The sequence below is a fragment of the Stegostoma tigrinum genome, chromosome 11, assembly GCF_030684315.1.
Source record: "Stegostoma tigrinum isolate sSteTig4 chromosome 11, sSteTig4.hap1, whole genome shotgun sequence".
Taxonomy (NCBI): domain Eukaryota; kingdom Metazoa; phylum Chordata; class Chondrichthyes; order Orectolobiformes; family Stegostomatidae; genus Stegostoma; species Stegostoma tigrinum.
In genome coordinates, this window is record NC_081364.1 from 11,454,480 (window position 1) to 11,479,323 (window position 24,844).

Sequence of the window (24,844 nt, forward strand, 5' to 3'; positions counted from 1 at the left end):
GCCAAAAAATAAATGTCAACCATCAGCACATATCCTGCCCTTCCAACTTCACACAATCGACTAATGACCAATCACTCATTAGGCATTGATTAACTTTGTGGGTTAATTCATTTAATACAGTAAAACACATTACGTGTATTGAGGTAGAAGCTACAGAAAACCATTGGTCCCTGCGTGTGCAACTGCAGACTAATTGTTGGGCAGATTTGTATACAAACACAGATAAACTCAGCCGGTCAGACAGCGTGAGAGAGAAGATTACTGCGGATGATGGAACTGGTACTGAAAACAACAAATGCTGCAGCTTACAATTCTTCAGACTCATCATACAGATACGAAATGCCAGCTTGCTTTCTCTCCATGCATGTCGCCTGACCCACTGTGATCTCTAGCATTGATCTGGCATAGGTCTGACAACATCTGTGCAGAGAAAAAAACAAAGTTTAACATTTTGAGTTTTCTTCAGCACTCTGCTTAATCAATTCACATCCCACCAGGTGCAGGACTATTATAATTGACCCCTGCATCAAAATCATTGACACAGACACTGAACAGTTGAGGCTCAAGCACTGATCATTGCAGAACTGTGTTGGTAATGCATTGCCAACCTGAAAATGATAAATTAATTCCTACTGAATGCTTTCTGCCAGTTTACCAATCCTCAACCCATATTGGTATTTCACCACCCTCATTCCATATGCTTTAATTTTGGTCAATAATCTTTTGGGCTGGACTTTATCAAAAGCCTTCTGAAGCTCCCAATACACCACATCCACTAGTCCTCCCATATCAGCTCTGCTAGCAATATCCGCAAAAAATCTATATCAGAGATAATGGGAACTTTTGGCCTGCTGTGTTCATCCAGCTCCACACTTTGTTGTCTCGGATTCTCCAGAATCTGCATTTCCCATTATCTCTGATACAATTTTACTCTCTCTCCCTATTTATTCCAGTTTCCTCTCCACATCCCCCTCTCTGATGAAGGGTCTAGGCCTGAAACGTCAGCTTTTGTGCTCCTGAGATGCTGCTTGGCCTGCTGTGTTCATCCAGCTCCACACTTTGTTAACCTCAAAAAAACCCTCAGGTTTTTCAAATGTAATTTCCCCTTCATAAGTCCATCTTGATTCTGGCCAATCAGAAAATTATCTTCTGATACCTGGTAATCTTACCTATATTAGATTTCAATATTTCCGCTACTACAGACATCAGACTAACAGCTCTATGGCTCCACAAGTTCTCTTTCCTTCTTTTTTAAACAGTGGGGTTGCATTTGCAAACTTCCTTTCCCCAGGTACCAGTACAGAATTAAAAGTATTTTGAAAGGTGATCATTGATCTATCCGTCATTTCTAGAACCATATCTTACAACACTGTAACGTAAAGGTCATGAGGTCAAAGGATCACAGAATCACAGAGATATACAACATATACCTTCAGTCTAATTCGTCCATGTCAACCAAATATCATAAATTAATTGTAGTCCCATTTGGCCCATATCCCTCTAAACTCTCCCTATTCATATACCCATCCAGATGCCTTTTAAATGTTGACATTGTACCAGCCTCCACCATTCCCTCTGGCAGCTCGTTCCACACACGCACCACCCTCTGTGTGAAAAAGTTGCCCCCTAGGTTCCTTTTAAATCTTTCCCCTCTCACCTTAAATCTATTATGCCCACTAGTTTTGGACTTGTATACTGTGGGGAAAAGACCTTAACTATTCACACTATCCATGTCCCTCATGATGTTATAAACCTCTATAAGGTCACCCCTCAGCCTCTGATGCTCCAGGGAAAATAGCCCAGCCTATTCAGCCTCACCCTTGTAGCTCAAACACTCCAATCCCGGCAACATCCTTGAAAATCTCTTCTGAACCCTTTCAAATTTAACAACATCTTTCCTATAGCTGGGAGACCAGAACTAAACGCAGTACTTCAAAATTAGCCAAACTAATGTCCCACACAGTTGCAACATGACCTCCCAACTTCTATACTCAATATACCAAACAGCAAAGGCAAGTGTTCTAAATGCCTTCTTCACTAACCTGTCTACCTGCGACTCCACTTTCAGGGAACAATGAAACTGAACTCTAAGGTCTCTTTGTTCAGCGACACTCCCCAGGACCTTACCATTAAGTGTTTAAGTCCGTGATAATGGGAACTGCAAATGCTGGAGAATCCAAGAATACAAAGTGTGAAGCTGGATGAACACAGCAGGCCAAGCAGCATCTCAGGAGCAATGCTGCTTGGCCTGCTGTGTTCATCCAGCTTCACACTTTGTTATCAGTATTTAAGTCCTGCCCTGGCTTGCCTTTCCAAAATGCAGCACCCCACATTTATCTAAATTAAACTCCATCTGCCACTTCTCAGCCCATCAACCCATCTGATCCAGGTCCCATTGTACTCTGAGAAAACATTCTTGGCTGACACTTGGGATTGATCACCCTTCATTCCTATTAATTTAGTCACTTCTACTCGTTTTACTAATTATAATTTAATTTGGTGCCATACTGTCATTGGACCCTTGAATCTGAAGTATTTCAAAGGGGCTTCTTGTATCTTCCTTTGTGAAGTTAGACACCAAGTGCTGATTTCCACTTTCCTTTCTGACTTTTCTACTTCCCATACAAGCTTTTTGAAAATTTGTGCCTCGTCCTTCTTAGAGAGGACCCACCTAGCCCAGAATTAGCCCCAATGCCTTAAGTGCTCCTAAACTCTTAAATGAGCAATTAATGACCACAGAGAACCACATCTCACCTCAGCTAGGATTAGCATAGCTGCAGGCAGACCTGTCACCATGTGGTGTCACCTCTGGAGGCCAAAAGGAAACAAAGAACAACAAACAATAAAGCACAGGAACAGGCTCTTAAAGCCCTCCAAGCCTAGTTCGACACACTTTAACCTTTCATACAGGATCCATATCCCTTTATTCTCTTCCTATTCATGTACTTGTCCAGGTACTTACTGAATGTTGCTGTTGTGTCTACTTTCACCATCTCCACTGGCAGCGCATTCCAGGTACTCTCCTCCCTTTGTGTGAAAAACAAGCCTCGCAGACCTCTTTTAAACTCCCCCCCTCCCCTCGCACCTTGAATCTATGTCCCCCAGTAATTGACCCCTCCACCCGGTGTAAAAGCCTCATACTTTCCACTCTATCCATGCCATTCGCAATCTTATAAACCTCTATCAAGTTGCCCCTCAATCTCCTGCATCCCAGTGAAAACAAACCCAGTCTATCCAGCCCTTCTTCATAGCTAAAATCCCCCATACTAGGCAACATCCTGGTAAATCTCTTCTATACCCTCTCCAAAGCATCCACATCCTTCTGGTAGTATGGTGACCAGAACTGTATGCAATATTCCAAGCGTGGCCTAATTAAAATTCTATAAAGCTACAGCATAACTTGTCTATCCTTTAATGCAATGCCCCTTCCAATGAAGACAAACATGCCATAAGTCTTTTTTACTGCCTTATCTACCTGCGCTGCCATCTCTGTGATCTGTGGATCTACACACCCAGATCCCTCTGCAGATCAATACTCCTAAGGGTTCTGCCATTCACCGTATAATTTCCACCTGTACTTGATCTTGCAAGATGCATCACCCCACATTCGTCCAGATTAAACTCCATCTGCCATTTTCGTGCCTACACTTCAAACTGATTTATATGCTGCTGCAGCATCTGACAATCCTCGTTATTATCCACAATTCTACCAATCTTTGTATCATCTGAAAACTTACTACCTAGACCAGCTACATTTTCCTCCAAATAATTTATGTGGATCTTGAACAGCAGAGGTCCCAGCACTGATCCCTGTAGAACACCACTCGTCACAGCCCTCCATTCTGAAAAGCATCCTTCCACTGCTACCGTCTGTATCCATCTTAGAAATTAGGACCTGCAGATGCTGAAGAATCTGAGATAACAAGGTGTAGAGGTGGATGAACACAGCAGGGCAAGTAGCATCAGAGGAGCAGGAACGCTAACATTTCAGGTCTTCTGAAGAAAGGTCTATACCCGAAACATCAGCTTTCCTGCTCCTCTAATGCTGCTTGCCCTGCTGTGTTCATCGAGCTCTACACCTTGTTACCTCTGTATCCATCTTGCCAGCTCACCCCTGATATCACGTGCTGATGAAACGAGTGCTTATCCTGGGACTGGGACATTGGGAAGGGGCAAGTCTCATAGAAGACTCACCCTTGCTGTTCCTCTTCTCCCTGAGAACCCACCTGTGAATCCAACAATCCCCACCACCCCCAGCAACACTATTTACCTGTGGCCTGGGTCACGTCACAATCCTGGAACGCTGAGGTATGCTCTTCCAGCTATAGCCACTGAGTGGTGCTGCTGAGCATAAGAGTTGCCAGTCGCTTGTTGACCAGCAGTTCTCAATGGAGGGACCTTGGTTCCAGGCAAATGCCTTCCAGAAAAGAGGGTCCCTCACTGGCCTCCAGCTAACAGGCACCTCCCCCAACTCCAATATCTCAACAGGATTCTGCCTTGTGGTATCAAGCTCCCCCAGCCCATCCTTAATCCTTGGATAAGCAAAAGGATAATGATGGGATAGTGTAGAGGGAGGGGCTTAGATTACTTCACAGGTTGGCGCAACATCGAGGGCCGAAGGGCCTGTTCTGCGCTGTATTGTTCTATGTTCTATGCTCTATGTTCTATGTTCTAATTACTTTTCATTCATGGGATCACTGGTTAGACCAGCATTTATTGCCCTTCTGTAATTACCCAGATGGGGGTTTAAGAGTCAACCATATTGCTGTGTGTCTGTAGGCCAGATCAGGTAAGGATGGCAGATTTCCTTCTCTGAAAGGCATTAGTGGGTTTTTCCTGACAATCGACAATGGTTCCATGGTCATCAGTGGATTCTCAATTCCAGATTCTTTTTATTGAATTCAAATTCCACCATCTGCCATGGCAGGAATTCAACACAGTCCCCAGAACATTAGCTGAGTTTTTGGACTAATAGTTTGATAATAATACCACTAGGCCATTGCCTCCCCTAATGAGTTTTCTGTCATTAAGTGTCCTCTAATCACACGGGGTTGTTGCATAACTTGTATTGAGACCATCTCAGGCAATGTCTTGCCTTTTCTCTTCCACTTGTCAGGAATTCCAACTGAAAGGTCATTGAACAATTCAACAAAGTAAGGGGTCTTGTGATGCCTCCTAAAGTGGGCCACTGGTGTCACATAATCTCATTCGAAACACTGACACTTGTTGTAGGCAAAGGATTTTCACATTTTAAAACCTACTCCTTTCCACTTAAGGGCTAGAGGTCTTTCACAAGAAGGCTGAAGGGGAGAGGAGTCCCTGAGGATTTACCGAGGTGAGCGTGGAGAAAATGTTTCCAGTCGTCAGAGGGTTGATATGGGGGACACCAAAACTAAAGCCAGACATACAAGATAATCACTAACCAACTCGTTCAGGAAGTCAGACAAAATATCTTCAACTACAGAGTGGCTAAAATGTGAAGCCCACTATGAAAGTTGAGGCAAGTAGCACAGATGCATTTGGGAGGAAGCTGACTGAACTCTTAAGGGGGGAAAGAAGAATAGAACAGGCGGCACGGTGGCTCAGTGGTTGGCACTGCAGCCTCACAGCACCAGGGGCCTGGTGATTCCAGCCTCGGGCGACTGTCTGTGCGGAGTTTGCACATTCTCCCCATGTCTGTGTGGGTTTCCTCCAGGTGCTTCGGTTTCCTCCCACAGTCCAAACAGGTGCAGTTTAGAAGGATTGGCCATGCTAAATTGCCCATACTATTAAGGGGTGTGTGGGTTATAGGGGGATGGGTCTGGGTGGGACATATCAAGGGGTGGTGTGGACTTGTTGGGCCAAACGGCCTGTTTCCACACTGTAGGGAATCTAATCTAACCTAAGGTGAAAGTCTGAACATAGATGGGCCAAATGACCTTTTTCTATGCTGTCAGCTCAGACTGATCTACCAATATGGGTAGCGACCTATTGAATTCCAAGATTTTTTTTAAGAAGTGGTTTAAAAGATCGTATTTTGGCATCACATCAAATCCCCATTTCTCTGCCTGAGGCTGTTATTCTAGGTACAAGAGATACTGAAACCTGAGATGATAGGACATAAATAATGTGTGGGCAGAAGGTCTGCTCCACCAGGTTTACAGAGTGGACCTGGTGGGATAGGAGCTCATGAGGGACTGAAGATACTCAGGCCCAACTTGCTTGGAGGTTTATGTTCGATCCTCAGGCAGGTTATCTTGTCAGGACAGGCTGGACATTTACTGGAGTTTAGAAAAATGAGAGGAGATCAACTGATCAGAGTTCAGGGCCAGCATGTTCCAGTAAGGTGGAAGGACAAAGATGGCAAGGTATGGGACCCTTGAATGACAAAGGAGATTGTGAATTTAATCGTAAAAAAAAGGAAGCATGTGTAAGATTTCGAAAGCAAAAATCAGATAGGGCCAGCGAGGAATATAAAGAAAGCAGGAAAGAACTCAAGAAGGCAATTAGGATGGCAAGAAAGGGCTCATGATATGCCCTGGGTGAGTAGCATTAAAGAGAATCCCAAGGCATTTTATACATACACTAAAAGCAACAGAATAACTCAAGCATAAAGGAGGGAAATTGTGCTTAGATACAGAAGATCCTAAATGAGTACTTTCCGTCAATATTCACACAGGAGAAGGATATGGACCATAGTGAGATTAGTGTGGGGCATGCTAATATGCTATGTTAGCGCATTTTGAGGTCAAGAAAGAAGAGGTATCCAGTTTCCTGAAGAACATAAAGGTGGATAAGTCTCCAGGGCCCAATGGGATCTGCACCCACTTTCTGAGAAAGGCTAGAAAGGAGATTGCTAGGGCCTTGACCAAGTTCTTTGTATCCTCTCTAACTACTGGAGAGGTCCCTGAGGACTGGCAAGGAGCTAATGTTGTTCCTCTATTCTAGAAGGGAAATAGGGATAATCCAGAAAATTATAGGGCAGTGAGCCATGCATCAATGGTTGGGAAGTTATTGGAGAGGATTCTTAGGGACAGGATTTATCCACATTTGGAAAAGCATGGTCTAATCAGGGACAGTCAGCATGGCTTTGTGTGTGCAGGTCATGTCTTACTAACTTAACTGAATTTTTTGAGGAGGTGACAAAGGGGATCAATGAGAGTAGAGCAGTGGATATTGTCTACATGGAATCTAGTAAGGCTTTCGACAAGGACCCTCATGGTAGGTCATCGAGAAGATTAAGATACATGGAATCCATAGTGACTTGGCCGCTGGGATTCAGAATTGGCTTGTCCGTAGAAGATAGCGTGTAGTGGCGGAAGGGTGCTTTTCTGGGTGGAGGTCCATGACTAGTGGTGTTCTGCAGGGATCCATACTAGGATCTCTGCTGTATGTGATTTATATAATGACTTGGATGAAAACGTAGATGGATGGATTAGTTTGCAGACAATGCAAAAATTGCTGGAGTTGTAGATAGTGTAGCAGGTTGTCAAAGGATACAGCGGGATACAGATCAGTTGTAGATACGGGTTGAGAAATGGCAGATGGAGTTCAATCTGGGTAAGTATGAGGTGTTGCACTTTGAAAGATCAGATGTTAAGGAAAATATACAGTTACTGGCAGGACACTTAACAGCATAGCTCCCTGAAAGTGGCCACACTAATAAATAAGTAAAGAAGGCATAAGGCACGCTGCCTTTATTGGTCAGGGAATTGAGTACAAGAGTCAGGATGTCATGTTGCAGCTTTGTAAGACATTGGTTAGGCCTCACTTAGAGTATTGCATTCAATTCCAGTTGCAACATTACAGCAAGGATGTTGAGGCTTTGGAGAGGGTCCAGGAGAAGTTTACCAGGACGCTGCCTGGATTAGAGGGTATGGGCTGTAAGGAAAGGCTTGTTTTCTCTGGAGAGGAGGAGGCTTGGGAGAGACTTGATACAAGTCTATAAAATTATGAAAGGCATAGATGGGGTTTTTCAGTGAGAATCCTTTCCCCAGAGTTGAAATGTCTAATATTAGGGGGCGTGCGTTTAAGATGAGAGGGGGAAAGCTCAATGGAGATGTGAAGGGCAAGGTTTTTACACAGAGAGTGGCAGGAGTCTGGAACGCACTGCCAGGGATGGTGATGAAGGCAGAAACAATAGGGGCATTTATGGGGCTTTTAGCTAAGCACATGAATAAGCAAAGGAATGGAAAGATGTGGGCCAAGGACAGGCAGATGGAATTCGTTCAATTCAACTACATTTTTGGCACAACATTATGGGCTGAAGGTCCTGTTCCTGTACTTTGCTCTATGTTCTATGCTATAAAGTATAATAAGATCCTGAGGGGACTTGACTGAGCGAATGCTGATAGGATGTTTCGATTTGGGAGAGAGACTAGAATAAGAGGACACACTGTAAAAATAGGGGGTCTCTCATTTAAGATGGACATAAGGACAAGTTTTCTTTCTCAGGTTGTGTGGAATTCTCTGCCTCCAAGAGCTGTGAATGTGACATTATTGAATATTTTTAAGACGGAGGCACACAGATTCTTGATTAACAAGGGAGAAAGTGCCAGGGAGCAAAGTGGAGTTGAGGTCACAAGCAGGTCCACCACGATCACACTGAATGTAGGAGCAGGCTCGAGGGGCTGAATGGCTCGCTCTCATTCCTCATTCGCACGGTCATATGCAAACTCAATCTTACAGTTTGAGTTTTTATTGCTCTTATTATTTTACCTGTGCTCCTCAAAACGTTCCCTAAGGGATACGTGCTAGACCAGCTGTTTTTCCTACCTTTCTGTCACTTGTATCGGCTGCATGTGTTAGTGCATTGAAACAGTTTCTTAGAGACCGCTAGAAAGCTTACATCCTCACACAGCCACATCTATCACTCTGACGCGTAATTACCTGTTTCATGCAGGGAAATGAGCTGTAGCCAGCTACAACTCAGCAGTCACAGGGGGGTTTCCAGTTTGCCAGCGAACAAAGCAAACCCAATAGCACCCCCTCCCTCACAGCCACCACCCCACCACTCCCCCAACCAGGCCTGACCCACCACATTTCCCCAATCTGACATCCACAAAGTACAAAACAAAGCTAAATGAACAAAATATCCCTTATTCCTTCCATTTTTAGCAGCTTGTGGCTGCTGCTCCATTACACACATCACTTTGGATCACTTCACGTTTGTATGCAAATAACTCCTCCCTGGGGCGAGATCCCTTTACAAGTTAGTTGCAACTTACTGTATTAACCCCATGCTCTTCAGTAAATCTTTGACAGCAGATATTCCACTCCTTGGCAGCAATCTAACAGCAGAATTTCAATCGCATTTACTCATAAGATACAGACCACTAGTGCTCCCCTGCAGAGTTGCGTTCAAACCATTTGGAAGCAGCAAAGTTACAGCCTTGGCATTTAATCTACAGGAAAGAAAAAGGAAAGGTCCGATGTTTAAGTACGTACTTATTTGTAAGTCTGGGCAACAGGTGATGGCTTGTCCATTGCTCTACTCCGAGCACAGTTATTCTTGGAAAGGAGGACGGAGAGGCATAGAGTGGGATGCAGGGGGGAAAGTGGTTGCTCATGCTGACTCCAATGCTGTCGATCATCTGCAGTCTTTGTATGACATTGAGGGCACACTGTCAAATAAGTACAGGCCAACCAGAATCGTGAAATCCCTGGCTCTCCCAGCTGCAAGGCAAACTCTGCCTTCTCTATCAGCAAAGTCAATTGTCCCACCCAACAGCAACAGCAGGCACAAGCCTTGTCACGAGTCTTCTCTTTAACTCTTTGCACACCAGACAAATATTCATTTCCACCACAGCCCGGAAACTGTTATACCAGCAGGACACAACTTCCCCTGAACTACGTACTGCGAGTGGGAATGGTTGACACTTTGATCCATGAGCTAAGGACACTAAAGGAATGAGCTGTACTGATCCACATAATCGAAAGAAAACACAGCTTTCACCCTGAGCATCTAACTGATGTATCAGCTTTAGTTCTTGTTATTTTGTTTTGTTTTGATTTGATTTATTATTGTCACATGTACCGAGGTACAATGAAAAGGTTTTGTTTTGCGTGCAGTACAGGCACATTATACCATACAAGGTGCATCAGGGTAATAGAACAGAGCAAAGCAGAGCATGCATTTAGAAAGCTAAATGACATGTTGCCCTGTGTTCCAAAGGGGCTGGAGAACAAGAGTTAGCTAAGCCTTTGGTGAGACTCTACCAGGTATAAATGGTTTGGTCTCTATGCTTGAGTCAGGATGCACGAGCCTCAGATGGAGTTCAATTAAGGTTATCCCTGGATTGATTCCAGGGATGATATGAGGACAATTCAACAGAAGGGGCCAACTTGCTCAACAGTTTAGAAAAATGGGAGGCGATTGGTTCGAGTTACTGATTCTGCTTGTCATTGCGTCTGGGCAGTGGCTGCCTGTTCTGAGCCCTTGAGTCAGAGTCATACAGCGTGGGAACAGACCCTTCAAACCAACCAATCCATGCCGATCATAATCCCAAACCAAACCAGTGCCACCTGCCTGCTCCTGGCCCAGATCTTTCCAAGCCTTTCCTATTCATGTACGTTTCCAAAAGTGTTTTAAGTGTTGGATTTGTACCTGCAACCATCACTTCCTCTGGAAGTGCCTTTCACACACAAACCACCCTCCATGTAAAAAATTTGCTCCTCACGTCTTTTCCAAATCTCTCTCCTCTCACCTTAAAAACGTTGAAATCCCCTATTCTAGGGAAAAGGCAGCCACCATTAACTCTGCCTATACCTCTCATTATTTTATAAACTTCAAAAAGGCTGCCTCTCACCCTTCCTCTTCACGCTTCAGTGAGAGAAAGTCCGGGCTGCTCTACATTGCTACTTGACCCTACTTTCAGCCTGCTGCATCTCTGTCTTCACCTTAGTTAACTGAGATTCTCAGAAGCTCCAATAAAGTATTATGTTTACATATTAATGTACATAATACTCATTACAGTTCTCTAGTGCAGTTCCTTATCTCTCTCGCATGAAAGTCTTGACTTTTGATATCACAACATACAACATCACTAACTTTTTTACTCATTCCTATTACATTGCAGTGATCGCACTGAAACATATAAAATTCTAAGATGGCTTGGCAGCGAAGGTAGATATTGAGTGAATATTTCCTCTGGCAAATATATGTGTGGCATTCAGCTACAAATTGTAAAGATAGACTGCGTGACTTTAGTTCACACCTTTAATGAATATTGTTTGTTTGGACTTTGAACCTTCCCAGTTACAAGTGTAAGGAAATACATTCAAGGTTGCAAGGTTGAAAAAAATCATTGAAGCCAAAGCATTGTATGATTTCATGAAGAGTTTGGATATAGCACTTGGGCTGATCAAAGGACATGAGGGAGAAATGGGAGCAGGCTGTTGAATTGGATGAACAGCCATGATCATAACGAATAGCAGAGTAGATTCAAAGGGCCGAGTGGCCTAGTCCAGCTCCTATTTCCTGTGCTTCCTTGTTTCTGGGTCTCCTTTTACGCTCTGTAAGATTTATAAGAGTTGATCTGATGAGTGGGTTTTTCTCTTGTGCAACTTTAAACAAAAATACAAAGGTTTAAACCAGCCCTAAAGGAAACATTGTGAGGAGTTAGCGAACTACGTGGGGCAAGGAAGTGGATTTCTTGTTTCTTTGAAAGTCTCGGCAACAAGAACGCGTGGGTTTGTTCAAACTCTCTTCCATCACAGGATTCAGAAATTCCTTTGCACCAAATCTCTTCAGCGGCACCATCGACATTCAATTTACTTCGTAAAGCCTCGCCACACTCCATATTTTCTGTCAATGTTTTGTATTACAGATCCACAGCTACATGGACGATTCTCACCAGCCCTCTGTAATGTTGTGACAATAAAATGTGAGGCTGGATGAACACAGCAGGCCCAACAGCATCTCAGGAGCACAAAAGCTGACAGAGAGCTGATGAAGGGTCTAGGCCCGAAATGTCAGCTTTTGTGCTCCTGAGATGCTGCTGGGCCTGCTGTGTTCATCCAGCCTCACATTTTATTGTCTTGGATTCTCCAGCATCTGCAGTTCCCATTATCACTCTGTAATGTTGTGGTTGGATTCGCTTGCTGAGCTGGTTCACTGTTCTGCAGAAGTTTCCTTACCCTGCTGGGTAACATCATCAGTGCAGCCTCCAATGAAGCACTGTTGTGTTTTCCCACCTGTTATTTAAACTCTGTTGAGCTGGATTTCCTCACTTTTCCTTTGCAATGGCGTGTATATGGAGTTCAGCTCTATGTGTTTGTTGATGGCTTTGTGCGGAGCAACAAACAAGCTCGACGAGCCAACCAACCACAACATCCACATCCCGAGCTGCAAATCTACTCTAAAAATCTTAGTGCCCTCTGTCATGGCTCAGCAAGCCATTCAATTCAAGGGGAGCTGGGGAAACACAATTACAACATTTAAAAGGCATCTGGATGGTTATAAGAATAGGAAGGGTTTAGAGAGATATGGGCGAAATGCTAGCAAATGGGAGAGGATTAATTTAGGATATCTGGTCAGTATGAATGAGTTGACCAAAGGGTCTGTTTCCATGCTGTATAACTCTGTGAAGAAAGAAAATTGTAAGATTCCAATATATAATGGGAGCTGTGAATGTAAATAGGTCTCACCAAAATTGTACCTGACCCCTATTGCCTCTGAATCAGATGACAGCTTCAGCACCCTTATCACAGACTTGGGCACCGGATTTAAGCTAAATCTTCAGTGTAACAGCGAGGGTTTCCTGTACTGGTGAAGGTGCTTCTTTGTTGAGAATTTATTGTGACGCCCATCTGTTAAGGTTCACGCAAAGAAGAAAATAGGAGGGCAGGCTTAGGGCCTTGACCATTGGAGAGTGTGCAGAAGCGATTTACCGGAATGGTTCCAGGTATGAGAAATTACAGCGATGAGGGTAATTTGAAAAAGGCTAAGAAAACATCTGATAGGGGTTTGCAAAACCATGAACGGCATGGATAGAGTAGATAGGAAGAAACTGGCCTTGAGGGGCTCTCTGATGAAGGGTCTAGGCCTGAAACGTCAGCTTTTGTGCTCCTGAGATGCTGCTTGGCCTGCTGTGTTCATCCAGCTTCACACTTTGTTATCTTGAAGGGAGTACAATGTAGGTTGACCAAAAATGATACTTAGACTTCAGGGTCAAGTTGTGAGGAAAGATTATGCAAATTAGGCCTGTTTTCACTGGCATTTAGAAGGCTAATGGGAGATCTGATCAAAGTATTCAAGATATTAACAGGAAAAGGCAGGGTAGATAAAGATAAGCCATTCCCACTGGTTGGAGATCTAGACAAGGACATTAAAGGATATCGGTCAAAGTCAGGTATACGGAGTCAGGTCACAATTCAGCCATGAGCTCTTCGAATAGTAGTACAGGCTCAAGGGGCTGAATGGCTTGTTGCTGTTCCTGTCATCCACTGATTGATGATAGTAAATCTAGCCAAGGCATCTCAGAGGGTTCCAGTGGATAAAATCAGAACATATATCATGCTGACAGACGATTGAGCCGAATATGTACCAATTTAGGCAGGTGACTAAATACTTGATCAAAGAATCAGGCCACAAGAATTTTCATAAAGAAACAGAAAGTTGGAGAGTCAGACAGATTGCGAAGGGAATTACCGAGCTGAACGTTCAGGCAGCTGAAGGCTTGGCTGTCAATAGTAGATTGAAGGATGTTGGAAAACTTGGAGAAGTGCAGCATTCTCAGAAGATTGCAGGATACAGAGGGTGACAAAAATCTAGAGAGACTCGAGTAGCAGGATAAGAGTTTTAAAATTGATGGCACAAATATCAAAATAAAGAGTTGACATGTGACTTAATGAGTGAGAGGAAATTACATCTCTGGATAATAGTCTGAATCGCTCCTGGCTCCTGATAAGTCTTTGAGCTTGGCTGTGACATGGAGATGAAGTGAAGTACGAAGCATTAGAATAATTGGGAGGAAGAAAATGTAGTCAATTGGAGTTAATTTGGTGCAATACCTCTCATCCTGCTTCAAAAATCGCCCTTATTTCCCAGACTGTGCCACAATACTGATGTTCTCCTGCCATAGAAACAAGCACATTGGGAATTCAGGAATGAGCCCAAGATTCCCAATGAATGATTTCACTTGCATTCCCACAGTTTATATTTTGAAAGCTCATAAAATCAACCTTTAGGGGGGCTTACAAATCTTTTGCACCTTCAATGTGGCTCCTAACTATTCCCTCCCACCATTTTGGATTTCTTTTCTCTTTCTGTTTTATTTTTAAACTGTGTCTCTAAGGATAATATTCCATCATGAGGCAAAGCTAGAGATCTATTAGAACTACTAATCCTGTGAATGTTGGCTGTACAGGCAAAATGAGGGAGCAGAATGAGGCCTGTCAGACCATAGCCTGTAGGTCTGAACACATATGACACTTGGCTGGATGTGTGCTTCTAATCACAGCCTCCTCAAGTCAATTGCAACATTATCTGAATGGTTCTACTTCGTAGAACAGTGTGTCAAGCTGGGTGGGGAGTAGAAAGCTGAATCCTTTTCTTCTAATACTGTGAACTCTACCTACTCCTTGCTGTTCCAATGGCAACATTCTGTGACTGAATCTTGAACTTTAGCCAAGTGACTGGTCCAAAACCTTTCTGGCAAATGTCCCAGGAGTACAAATTTGAAAGGCCTTTACAATTCATGTTGTTAGATGTTGCCTAATCTTTCATGATTTACAGGGCACCACACGCCAGTCCACGAGAGTTTGGGCCCGAGTCTTTCCGCTAAATTATTATTATTCCTCATGTTTGTGGTATCAGTGTCAAACCCTCTCTACCCTACCCCACAGGGAGCTGCTTCACTTACTGTATCCTGAACTGTGCCTTGGCTCCAAATTACCCTTGTTATCTTCTCTCTACTTTAGCCTGCCCCTGCTCTTCGCCAAATCAAAAGAGCCAGCTGCAAATGGTCCTCAAGTTCATTGATTGCTGAAGAGAGATCACCATCTCAGTCATGGAACATCAATGAAGCCTGAGGCCCAGTCTTAGCTGGTTTCGGGCCTCTGTAGTGGAGTTTGAGCTGACTGCACAGTTCTTGAGTCTACAAATGAAACTGAATTCTCTTCCACTCTGTTGACACTGATGCAGAAGGACAAGCTACAATGTATTCCCTCTATTCATCTTTCATTTGGGATACTTTACAGCCAGAAACAGCATGTGAGAGCTTCAAGTTACCCCGTTATTATTTAAATACTCATTAACAGCTTCTCTGAAGCAACGCCTCAAAATGTTTGCAATTACACAAGTCAGATTTGTCAGTCTATAATTATCCAGATCAAGCTTCACTCTTTTAAATGTTGCATTGTGACAAACACCCAGTCTTCAGTCAGCCTGCACACTCACACACACACACACACACACACACACACACACACACACACACACACACACACACACACACACATAGACACATGTATGTATGTACACACACACACACACACAGGCATTTACGCACGCACATTCTCCAGTGTTATTGACTATTGTATGTGCTGTTACTAAGTCTGTCCCAGGCAATTGTTAAAGATACAACGCGCAAGCAAAGAGCTATCCCCAATGCCCAGACCAAAACAAAAAGCAGACTATCTGATCCTTGTCACATTGCTGTTTGTGAGAACTCAGTCTGTGCATATTCCATCCCCACCCCTGTCTGCTTTCCGGAGAGACCACTCTCTCCGTGACTCCCTTGTTCGCTCCACACTGCCCTCCAACCCCACTACACCCAGCACCTTCCCCTGCAACCGCAGGAAATGCTACACTTGCCCCCACACCTCCTCCCTCACCCCTATCCCAGGCCCCAAGATGACATTCCACATTAAGCAGAGGTTCACCTGCACATCTGCCAATGTGGTATACTGCATCCACTGTACCCGGTGCGGCTTCCTCTACATTGGGGAAACCAAGCGGAGGCTTGGGGACCGCTTTGCAGAACACCTCCGCTCGGTTCACAACAAACAACTGCACCTCCCAGTCGCAAACCATTTCCACTCCCCCTCCCATTCTCTTGATGACATGTCCATCATGGGCCTCCTGCAGTGCCACAATGATGCCACCCGAAGGTTGCAGGAACAGCAACTCATATTCCGCTTGGGAACCCTGCAGCCATATGGTATCAATGTGGACTTCACCAGCTTCAAAATCTCCCCTTCCCCCACCGCATCCCTAAACCAGCCCAGTTCGTCCCCTCCCCCCACTGCACCACACAACCAGCCCAGCTCTTCCCCCCCACCCACTGCATCCCAAAACCAGTCCAAGCTGTCTCTGCCTCCCTAACCTGTTCTTCCTCTCACCCATCCCTTCCTCCCAACCCAAGCCGCACCTCCATTTCCTACCTACTAACCTCATCCCACCTCCTTGACCTGTCTGTCTTCCCTGGACTGACCTATCCCCTCCCTACCTCCCCACCTATACTCTCCTCTCCACCTACCTTCTTTTCTCTCCATCTTCGGTCCACCTCCCCCTCTCTCCCTATTTATTCCAGAACCCTCTCCCCATCCCCCTCTCTGATGAAGGGTCTAGGCCCGAAACGTCAGCTTTTGTGCTCCTGAGATGCTGCTTGGCCTGCTGTGTTCATCCAGCCTCACATTTTATTATCTTGGCTGTTACTTTTCCTAGATTACAAAAGTGATTGTTCAAAAGTACTTCATTGCTTTATGATGCTTTGAAACACCTTGAGGTTGCAAAAAAAAACAAACAAATGCTTCCGTGATAACAAAGTGTGGAGCTGGATGAACACAGCAGGCCAAGCAGCATCTCAGGAGCACAAAAGCTGACGTTTCGGGCCTGGACCCAATAAATGCTTCCCTCCTGTTCTTTTCTCATTAAATCTAGTCACTGGTGACTCCTGGTCACTGAGTTTTCCATCAACGGGAACCACAGCCAATTGTAGACCCAGTTCATTTCATAATGAAACAAAAACAGAAACTGCTGGAAAAGCTCAGCAGGTCTAGCAGTGTATGTGTTGAGAAATCAGAGTTAATGTTGCAGGTCAAGTGACCCTTCCTCAGAACTGATGGTCGCTAGGAAAACTTTGGTTTGGATGCAGAAGGTAGGGTTGGGGGAGGGGGTAAGGAGTAAACAAAAGTGGGGATAGAGCCCAAAGAGAGCAAAGAATAGTGGGACAGATAAAGGAGTGGATAACGATCTGCCTAGGAGGGTGAATAGCTATTAATGGGCATTATTGGTAACTAACAATGGGTTATGTGCAATAGACAACTCTGTGTTAAGAAGGCCTGATGTGTTGGCATTGGAATAAGGACATGAGACAACTCAAGCCCTAAAGTTATTGAACCTGATATTGAATCCAGAGGGCTGCAGGGTCCCCAAGTGGAAAATGAGGTGCTGTTCTTCCAGCTTGTGCTGAACTTCACTAAAGCACTGCAGCAACGCTGAGACAGAGATGCCGGCCAGGGAACAGGGTGGTGTGCAGGCAACTCAAAGCTTGGGGTCTTTTTTGCAGGCAGAACATAGGTGCTCTGTGAAGTGGTCACCCAGTCTATGCTCCATATCTCCAATGTAGACAATCAGAAAAACCAGTTATGGGGACACTACTGATGTAATACTGATTGGTTTTCACCCTTTCCATGACTCTAGTTTGATCTATATTGAACTTTAACCAGCTGACATTTTTTGATTTCCTTAGTGTTGTGTAATCTCTCTGCTTTATCTTTTCAATTAAGCACCAGGACACAGTAGCTCATGATTAGCACCGAAAATGGATGAATTTCTGGAACTCCCTCCCTAAGGGTGTGGTGGGCCAACCAAAAAGGATGGATTGCAGTGGTTTAAGAAGGCAGCTCATCACCACCTTCTCAAGGGGCAACGAGGGACGGGCAATAAATGCTGTCCCAGCCAGCGATGTCCAAATCCCACGTCATGAATAAAAAAAAACTCAGTTGGCGTGTGAGAGGAATACCACGAGGCTTCGAGGATAAAGGGAATTGATCCACCATGAAATTTCAGCGGATCTCAAAGAACAAACACTGGGTCAACTGGGAAAAAGATACTGAGTCTGCAGGAAGCTGGAATGCAATGGCCAACTTACAAAAAATATATTTAGAGTCACAATGTCATACAGCATGGAAACAAACCCTTCAGTCCAACCAGTCAATGCCAACTATAATCCCAAATTAAACAAGTCTCACCTGCCTGCGCTTGGCCCATACCCCTCCAACCATTTCTTATTCATGCACTTATCCAAATGTCTTTTAAATGTTATAACTGTACCCTCATCCACCACTTCGTCTGGAAGTTCATTCCACACTCTCAGAGATAGTGTGAACTGCCGATGCTGGAATCTGAGATTACTCAGTGTGGATTTGGAGGAACGCAGCAGGCCAGGCAGCAGCAGAGGAGCAGGAAAGCTGGCGTTTCAGGTTGGGACCCTTCTTCAGAAATGGGGGAGGAGGAAGGGAGCTTGGAAATAGATAGAGAGAGGAGACGTAGGGCTAGGGCATGTAGGTGGGATGGTGACAGGTAACCTACCCACTTACGTTCCCCACCCCCACCCCTCCTCTCTATTTATTTCAGTGCTGCCTATCCCCTCCCCCATTTCTGAAGAAGGATCCTGGCCCAAATTATCAGCTTTCCTGCTCCTCTGATGCTGCCTTGCCTGCTGTGCTCCTCCAGCTCCGCATTGTGTTATCTCATTCCTTATTCTCTCTGTATAAAAAAAGTTGCCTATCATTTCTTTTTTAAATCTTTCTCCTCTCAACTTAAAAATATAGCTGCTAGTCTTGAAATCCCCAATTTATCTGTGCTGATGATTTTATAAACCTCTATAAGGCCACCCTTCAATCTCCAATAGTCCAGTGAAAAAAGCCCCTGTCTTTCCAGTCTATTTTTATATTTCAACTCTTCCATTCCTGTCAATGTTCTGGTAAATCTTTTCCAAACTATCTCCAGCTTAATAATATCATTCCTATAACAAGGAGACAGGAACTGATGCAGTAATTCACCCCATGATTCCCAAACCTACCGGAGAGTAACAGTGATCTGAACATAACATAGCCTTCATCGCTGTGCCTGGGAATACCCAGCAAGTGAGTGCAGTCTGCCAGTCTGTCATCCAAGTCCGTTATAGATCCCATGTCCAAAATCCAGGAGATTCTGAAATCTGGCAGTGCCTCAATCCCAAAGATCTGGATTTTGGGTATCATAGCAGAATAGTGAAGCATTGTCCAAAAAAACGAGGTCATTTACCTCATTGCTGATTGCAGAACCGTGTTGTGCGCAGATTACTGTTACTTTCAATATTCTAAAACATTACAGACTGAGTAGTGAATTGAAACAAAGTTGCTGGGAAAGCTCAGCAGGTCTGGCAGCATCTGTGAAGTGAAAAAAGAGAGTTAGAGTTAACGTTTCGGGCCCGGCAACCCTCCCTCAGAACTGAATTGAAAGCCTGGGGTTCAAGAGGAAAGTAATTAGAACAAAAGCTTTAACCCCTCACCTTCATCTCTCAGCTACTAACAGCTGTTCTCAGAATTTCTGTTTCATTTTCCCCCTTTGTAAGCCTGCAAATCCATTGCATCATTGAGTCAGTGTCCTCAGATTCGGTAAGAAGCTCAATTGTAAATTGACATATGAAGGGCAGCATCTTGAGCAAAAGCATACTGAAAAACAGACAACATCGGGGTTTGCTTTGTATCAGTGATAATGGGAACTGCAGATGCTGGAGAATCCAAGATAACAAAGTGTGGAGCTGGATGAACACAGCAGGCCAAGCAGCATCTCAGGTGCAGGATGCTGCTTGGCCTGCTGTGTTCATCCAGCTCCACACTTTGTTATCGGGGTCTGCTGTAGACTCCTCCATTTTGAGCCAAATGCACCAAATTTGTGTCTTGGTTGTGGTCAACTCGCCCCAAAGGTCACACTGTACCTGTGACTTTCTCTGACACTGCAAAACACCAAGAATTCTATATCCCTCCAATTCTGCTGTATTGCATTTCCCTGCACTCTCACATTCTATCCCTCGGAGATTGCAATTTCAGCTAGCTTGGCCCAAAGGTCTGTAATTCTTCCCCAAAATCTCTCCCCCCTCCAACTTTCTCCCCCTTTAACGCTTCCAAAAGTAGCACTAGAACCAATCATGTTGGCCATCACCCATTTGTGAGGAAGCATTGGCCTACTGGTGTTATTGCTGCCCTGTTAATCCAGAGACCCAGGTGATGTTCTGGGGATCCAGGTTCAAATTCAGCCATCTGGTACATGGAGGAATTTTAACTCAATAAAAAATATCTGCAATTAAAAGTCGTCTAAATGATGACTTGAAATCTATCGCTGATAGTCAGAAAAACCCATTTTGTTCACTAATAGATTTTAGAGAAGGAAGTCTGCCACCCATACCTGGTCTGGCCTACATGTGACTCCAGATGCACAACAATGTGGTTAACTCTCAACTGCCCTCTGGGCAATTAGGGATGGGCAATAAATGCTGGCCTCATCCTGTGAATGAATTTATCAAAACAAAACACCCTATTACATCCTCATGTCTCTTGTTGTCATATTTTGTCCGATAATGCTCCTGTGAAGTGTCACGAGGCATTTTACTAGATCAAAGGTGCTCTATAAATGCATGCTGAGGTTTGACTTTATCGAGGTTTGTAAAATCATGAGGGGCATAGATTAGGGAAGTAGCAAAGTTCATTTCACAGGGTAGGAGAGTCTTAAACCAGACAGCATAGGTGAGAGGGGAAAGATTTAACAGGGACTTGAGAGACAACTTTTTCACACAGAAGTATGAATTCGGAACAGCCTGCCAGCGGGCGTGGTAGAGGTGAATGCAATTACAACATTCAAAAGGCTTTTGAGCAGGTACATCCGCAGGAAAGGTTGAGAGGGGTATGAGTCAAATGCAGGCAGGTGGGATGAGTTGGTTAGCATGAATGAGTTGGGCCAAAGGGTCTCCTTCTGTACTATATGACTCTGTGTTCTTTGTCAATACTCGAGATCCACACGAGGGATTTGTATGTGGTAAATAGCTAAAAGAAAAACCTTTTCATTGGCAGGAGCTTGAGTAATCAGAGAAGACCAACTCAAAGATCGTTGCCAAAGGAGTCAGAGGTGAGATGAGGACAAGTTGACGCAGTAACATCTGGAACAAAATTCAAAGAGAAACTGAATAGCACCTTGTAAAGCTATTGGGGGAAATGTAGAGCTATTTGATCACTTTTGCTGAAAGCTGGCAGAGTGGTGGGTCTCCCTGGCATAAAATTCAATGGCTCACTGTTCATTTCTTCATTTGTAGTCTTCCCAGAAGCAGGATCGTGACTCATTGCCTGCTGATGCTGCATCCTTTGCTTCTCTTTTTGTTTAATTCATTCATGGGATGAGGATATCACTGACTGGGCCAACATTTACGGTCCATCCCTGGAGGGTAGTTGTGAGTCAACCACATTGCTGTGGGTCTGGAGGCCAGACCAGGTAAGGATGGCAGTTTCCTTCCCTAAAGGACATCAGTGAACGCAGATGGGTTTTTACAACAATCGACAGTGGGTTCGTGGTCATCATTAGACTCTTAATTCCAGATTTTTATTGGATTCTAATTCCATCATCTGCTGCAGCATGATTTGAAACTGGATCCCCAGAACATTACCTGGGTCTCTGGATTAACAGTTCAGTGATAATACCACTAGGCCCTTTTATCAGGGGTGTTTTGTTATTACCTTCCATTCTCAGGGAGAACAGGTCATGGAGGAAGGTCTGAAATCCACCACTGCTGGAATGGGGATTGAACCCACCCTGTGTTCTTCCGAACCACACATGCTAGCCATATAGCCAGCTGATGTGGTCACAACAAGCTCACCACCTATAATTCAAGATTGATTATTTTTTAAGCAGAAGAGAAATCTGAATAGCAACTCAGGGCCTAGAGAAATAAATGCAATGTTTTGATACTGATAGTTAGCAGCAATTGTAGTTCATTTATTGACTTGTGTCTCTCCCACCTACACAAGGCTCCACTGTATAAGCTCAATCACTTAGTTTATTGCTGTCTTGTTCTAAGTTTTCTGTACTTGTGAACATTTCCTATGTTTTATCATTTAGCCTATAAACCTGCTGCTTTCTTCAGCATTCCTGCATAGAGGTCAAGATTCCTGTGTAAGCGGTTTGAGAGCGGGGAGAGCACTGACTGGCACCTGTTACCAAATAAAACAAGCAGATACTGAAAATCATTAGGAGCAGTTACACTGTGGTCAAGGGGTGACTAGAGAGATGTAGTGAGACTCCCACAGCTGCAGAGTACACACAGCAAGTTGTAAATTCTCCACTCAATCTCAGCAAGTGCCACTCTACTCTTGGAAAACATGCAAACAAGGTACAAGAGCAGGCCAATCGGCCCTTCCAGTTAGTTCAATCATTCGATAAGAACTGATTTTAACCTCAATTCTACTTCGCCACAAATCTTCCGATAATGTTTCACCCCCTTAGTCATCTAGAATCTATCTACCTCTGCCTTAAAATTATTCAAAGCTTGTGCATCCACCACCTTTTGCGGAAATATATTCCTCAAATATAAGATAACTCTCTGAGAGAAAAATAAGTTTCCTCAAATCAGTTTTAAATGGGCTCCCCTTTGTTTTGAGCCATGAGGCTAGTTTTAGATTCTCCCACGAGAACATCAGAACCAGAAGCAGGAGCAGGCCATCCGACTCCTCGAGCCTGCTCCACCATTCAATAAGATCGTGGCTGATCTTCTCATGGGCTCAGCTCCACTCACCCACCCACTCACCATAACTCTTAATTCCTTTCCTGTTCAAAAATCGATCAATCTTTGCCCTAAAAGCATTCAACGAGGTAGCCTCAACTGCTTCACTGGGCAGGGAATTCCACAGACCCACAACCCTTTGGGTGAAGAAGCTCCTCCTCAACTCAGTTCTAAATCTGCTCCCCCTTATTTTGAGGCTATGCCCCCGGCTATAGTTTCATCCACCAGTGGAAACAACCTCCCTGTTTCTACCTTATCTATTCCTTTCATAATTTTAAGGAGGAAATATCCTTTCAACAACCACCCAGTCAAGTCTCCTCAGGATCTTATATGGTTCAAGTAAGTCATCTCTGACAGTGAATGCAAGATAATGAGCACAGCAACAGCCAAAGGCTATTCTGCCCATCACACATCTGTTGAAGCATCCATTAGATTATGACCTATCTGTACTTTAATTCCATCATTTCACCTTAGTTCTGAAATCCTTTACCAGACAAGAATATTTTGTGACAATTCTGTTGTAACAAAGGATCTAGAGCCAAAACATTAATCCATTGTCACCATCTTTCCCTAATTGCTGACAGACACACAGCATTTTCTTGTTAAAGCTCATGGTTAAAGAAACCTGTTCACTCTGATTTCTGCAGTACTATTCACAGTAATTGTAGCGAAAGAAGACATTCATCACATCATCCCATACCAATACTAACTCTGTCTAAAGCTTTCGTTCCGATTCCTTTAACCTGCTCTGACATATATAATGAGGCTCTGTTATCACACTCTTACCAGTGAGTCGCACATTTATGAGTTCCAGCGGCATTTCTAAATGCCAGCTCTAGGCTGACTCTCCTGTGCAGTACTGAGGGAGTACTACATTGTTAGAGGTGCAGTCCTTTGTGTGCAACATTAAATAAATGCCCTGCCTGTACTCTCAGGGGGGCTCTCCTGAATGATATGTACTAATATCCTTCAACTAACATCAAAAAAACAGATGATCTGATCATTTATCGCTTTGCAGTTTGTGGGATCTTGCTGTGCAGTAATTGGATGCTGGATTCGTTGCCTTTCTTGTAATCGTCACTGCCCTTCATTGGCTGTTAGAACATCCTGAAATCTTGGAAGATGGTGTAGAAATGCAAATCTTTCATTTTTACATTGAGCATATTATTCAGATGTTCCATGGTTTCTACATGTTAACTGGGTTGAGTGGATCAGCTGTTTGTTGTGGAAGTTGCATCATCTTCATGATTAAACAATAAGACATTTTTAAGCAACCTTTTCAGAGTTGTAAGGGCACACTGCTGGCACACCTTCTGCTCCAGAGATAGAGACATTACCCATGTAGTCCCCCATGGATTTTAGTAAAGCATTTAACAAGGTCCTACACGGTCATGAAAGTAAAAGCCAATGGCATACAGAGTAATGAGCCAAACTGGATCCAAAGTTTGCTAAGTAACAATAAACAAAATGCAATGATCGATGGCTGTCCTTGCAAATGGAAAGCTGTTTCAAGTGGCGTACAGCAGGGCTTGGTTTCGGGGCCCCTGGTGTTTAGTTTTACCCATTAGCAATTTGGACTTAAATGTGCAGGCACAATTAGGCAATTTACAGACATGACAAAAATTGGGCACATAGTGGATAGTGTAGAGGATAGCTGTAAGCTCCAAAACAATGTAGATGGAGTGGGCAGGGAAGTGGCAGATGGAGATCAACTCTGATAAATATGAGATTAGAGTGATCAAACAGTAAGAGGGAATTACACAACAAACAGGAACACACAGAGAGGGTTAGATGAAGTGGCAGATCTCGGAGTACAAGTGCAGAGGTCCCTAGAGATAGCAGTACAGGTAAATAAGGTTGTAAAGAAAGCATATGGAGTGTTCTCCTTTATTGGCAGAGGTATGGAACACAAAAGTAAGTATATAATGATGAAACTGTATAAGACACCGATGATGCCACAGCTAGAATGTTATGTGCAGTTCTGGTCACCACATTAGGAAGGATATTATTGTTCTGGAAAGAGTGTCTGGAGAAGATTGATGAGAATGTTGCCAGAGCTGGAGAATTATAATTCAGATCGAGAGCAATTGTTCCACAGAAAGGGC

At 44.0% G+C, this 24,844-nt stretch overlaps 1 protein-coding gene across 7 annotated transcripts in view; it reads right to left on the reverse strand.

Annotated features, from left to right (window-relative positions):
• sema3b (sema domain, immunoglobulin domain (Ig), short basic domain, secreted, (semaphorin) 3B) overlaps positions 1-24,844 on the reverse strand; it is a 414,455-nt gene that overhangs the window by 313,593 nt on the left and 76,018 nt on the right. The window contains exon 1 of one of the 7 annotated variants that reach the window (XM_048547715.2): positions 9,427-9,673. The exons of 5 other annotated variants lie outside the window; for them this stretch is intronic. The gene's annotated coding sequence lies outside the window, so the exon portion shown is untranslated. Of the gene's footprint in view, positions 1-9,206; positions 9,321-9,426; positions 9,674-24,844 lie in introns of those variants that run through there. One more of the 7 variants, XM_048547720.2, reaches the window with a different exon arrangement.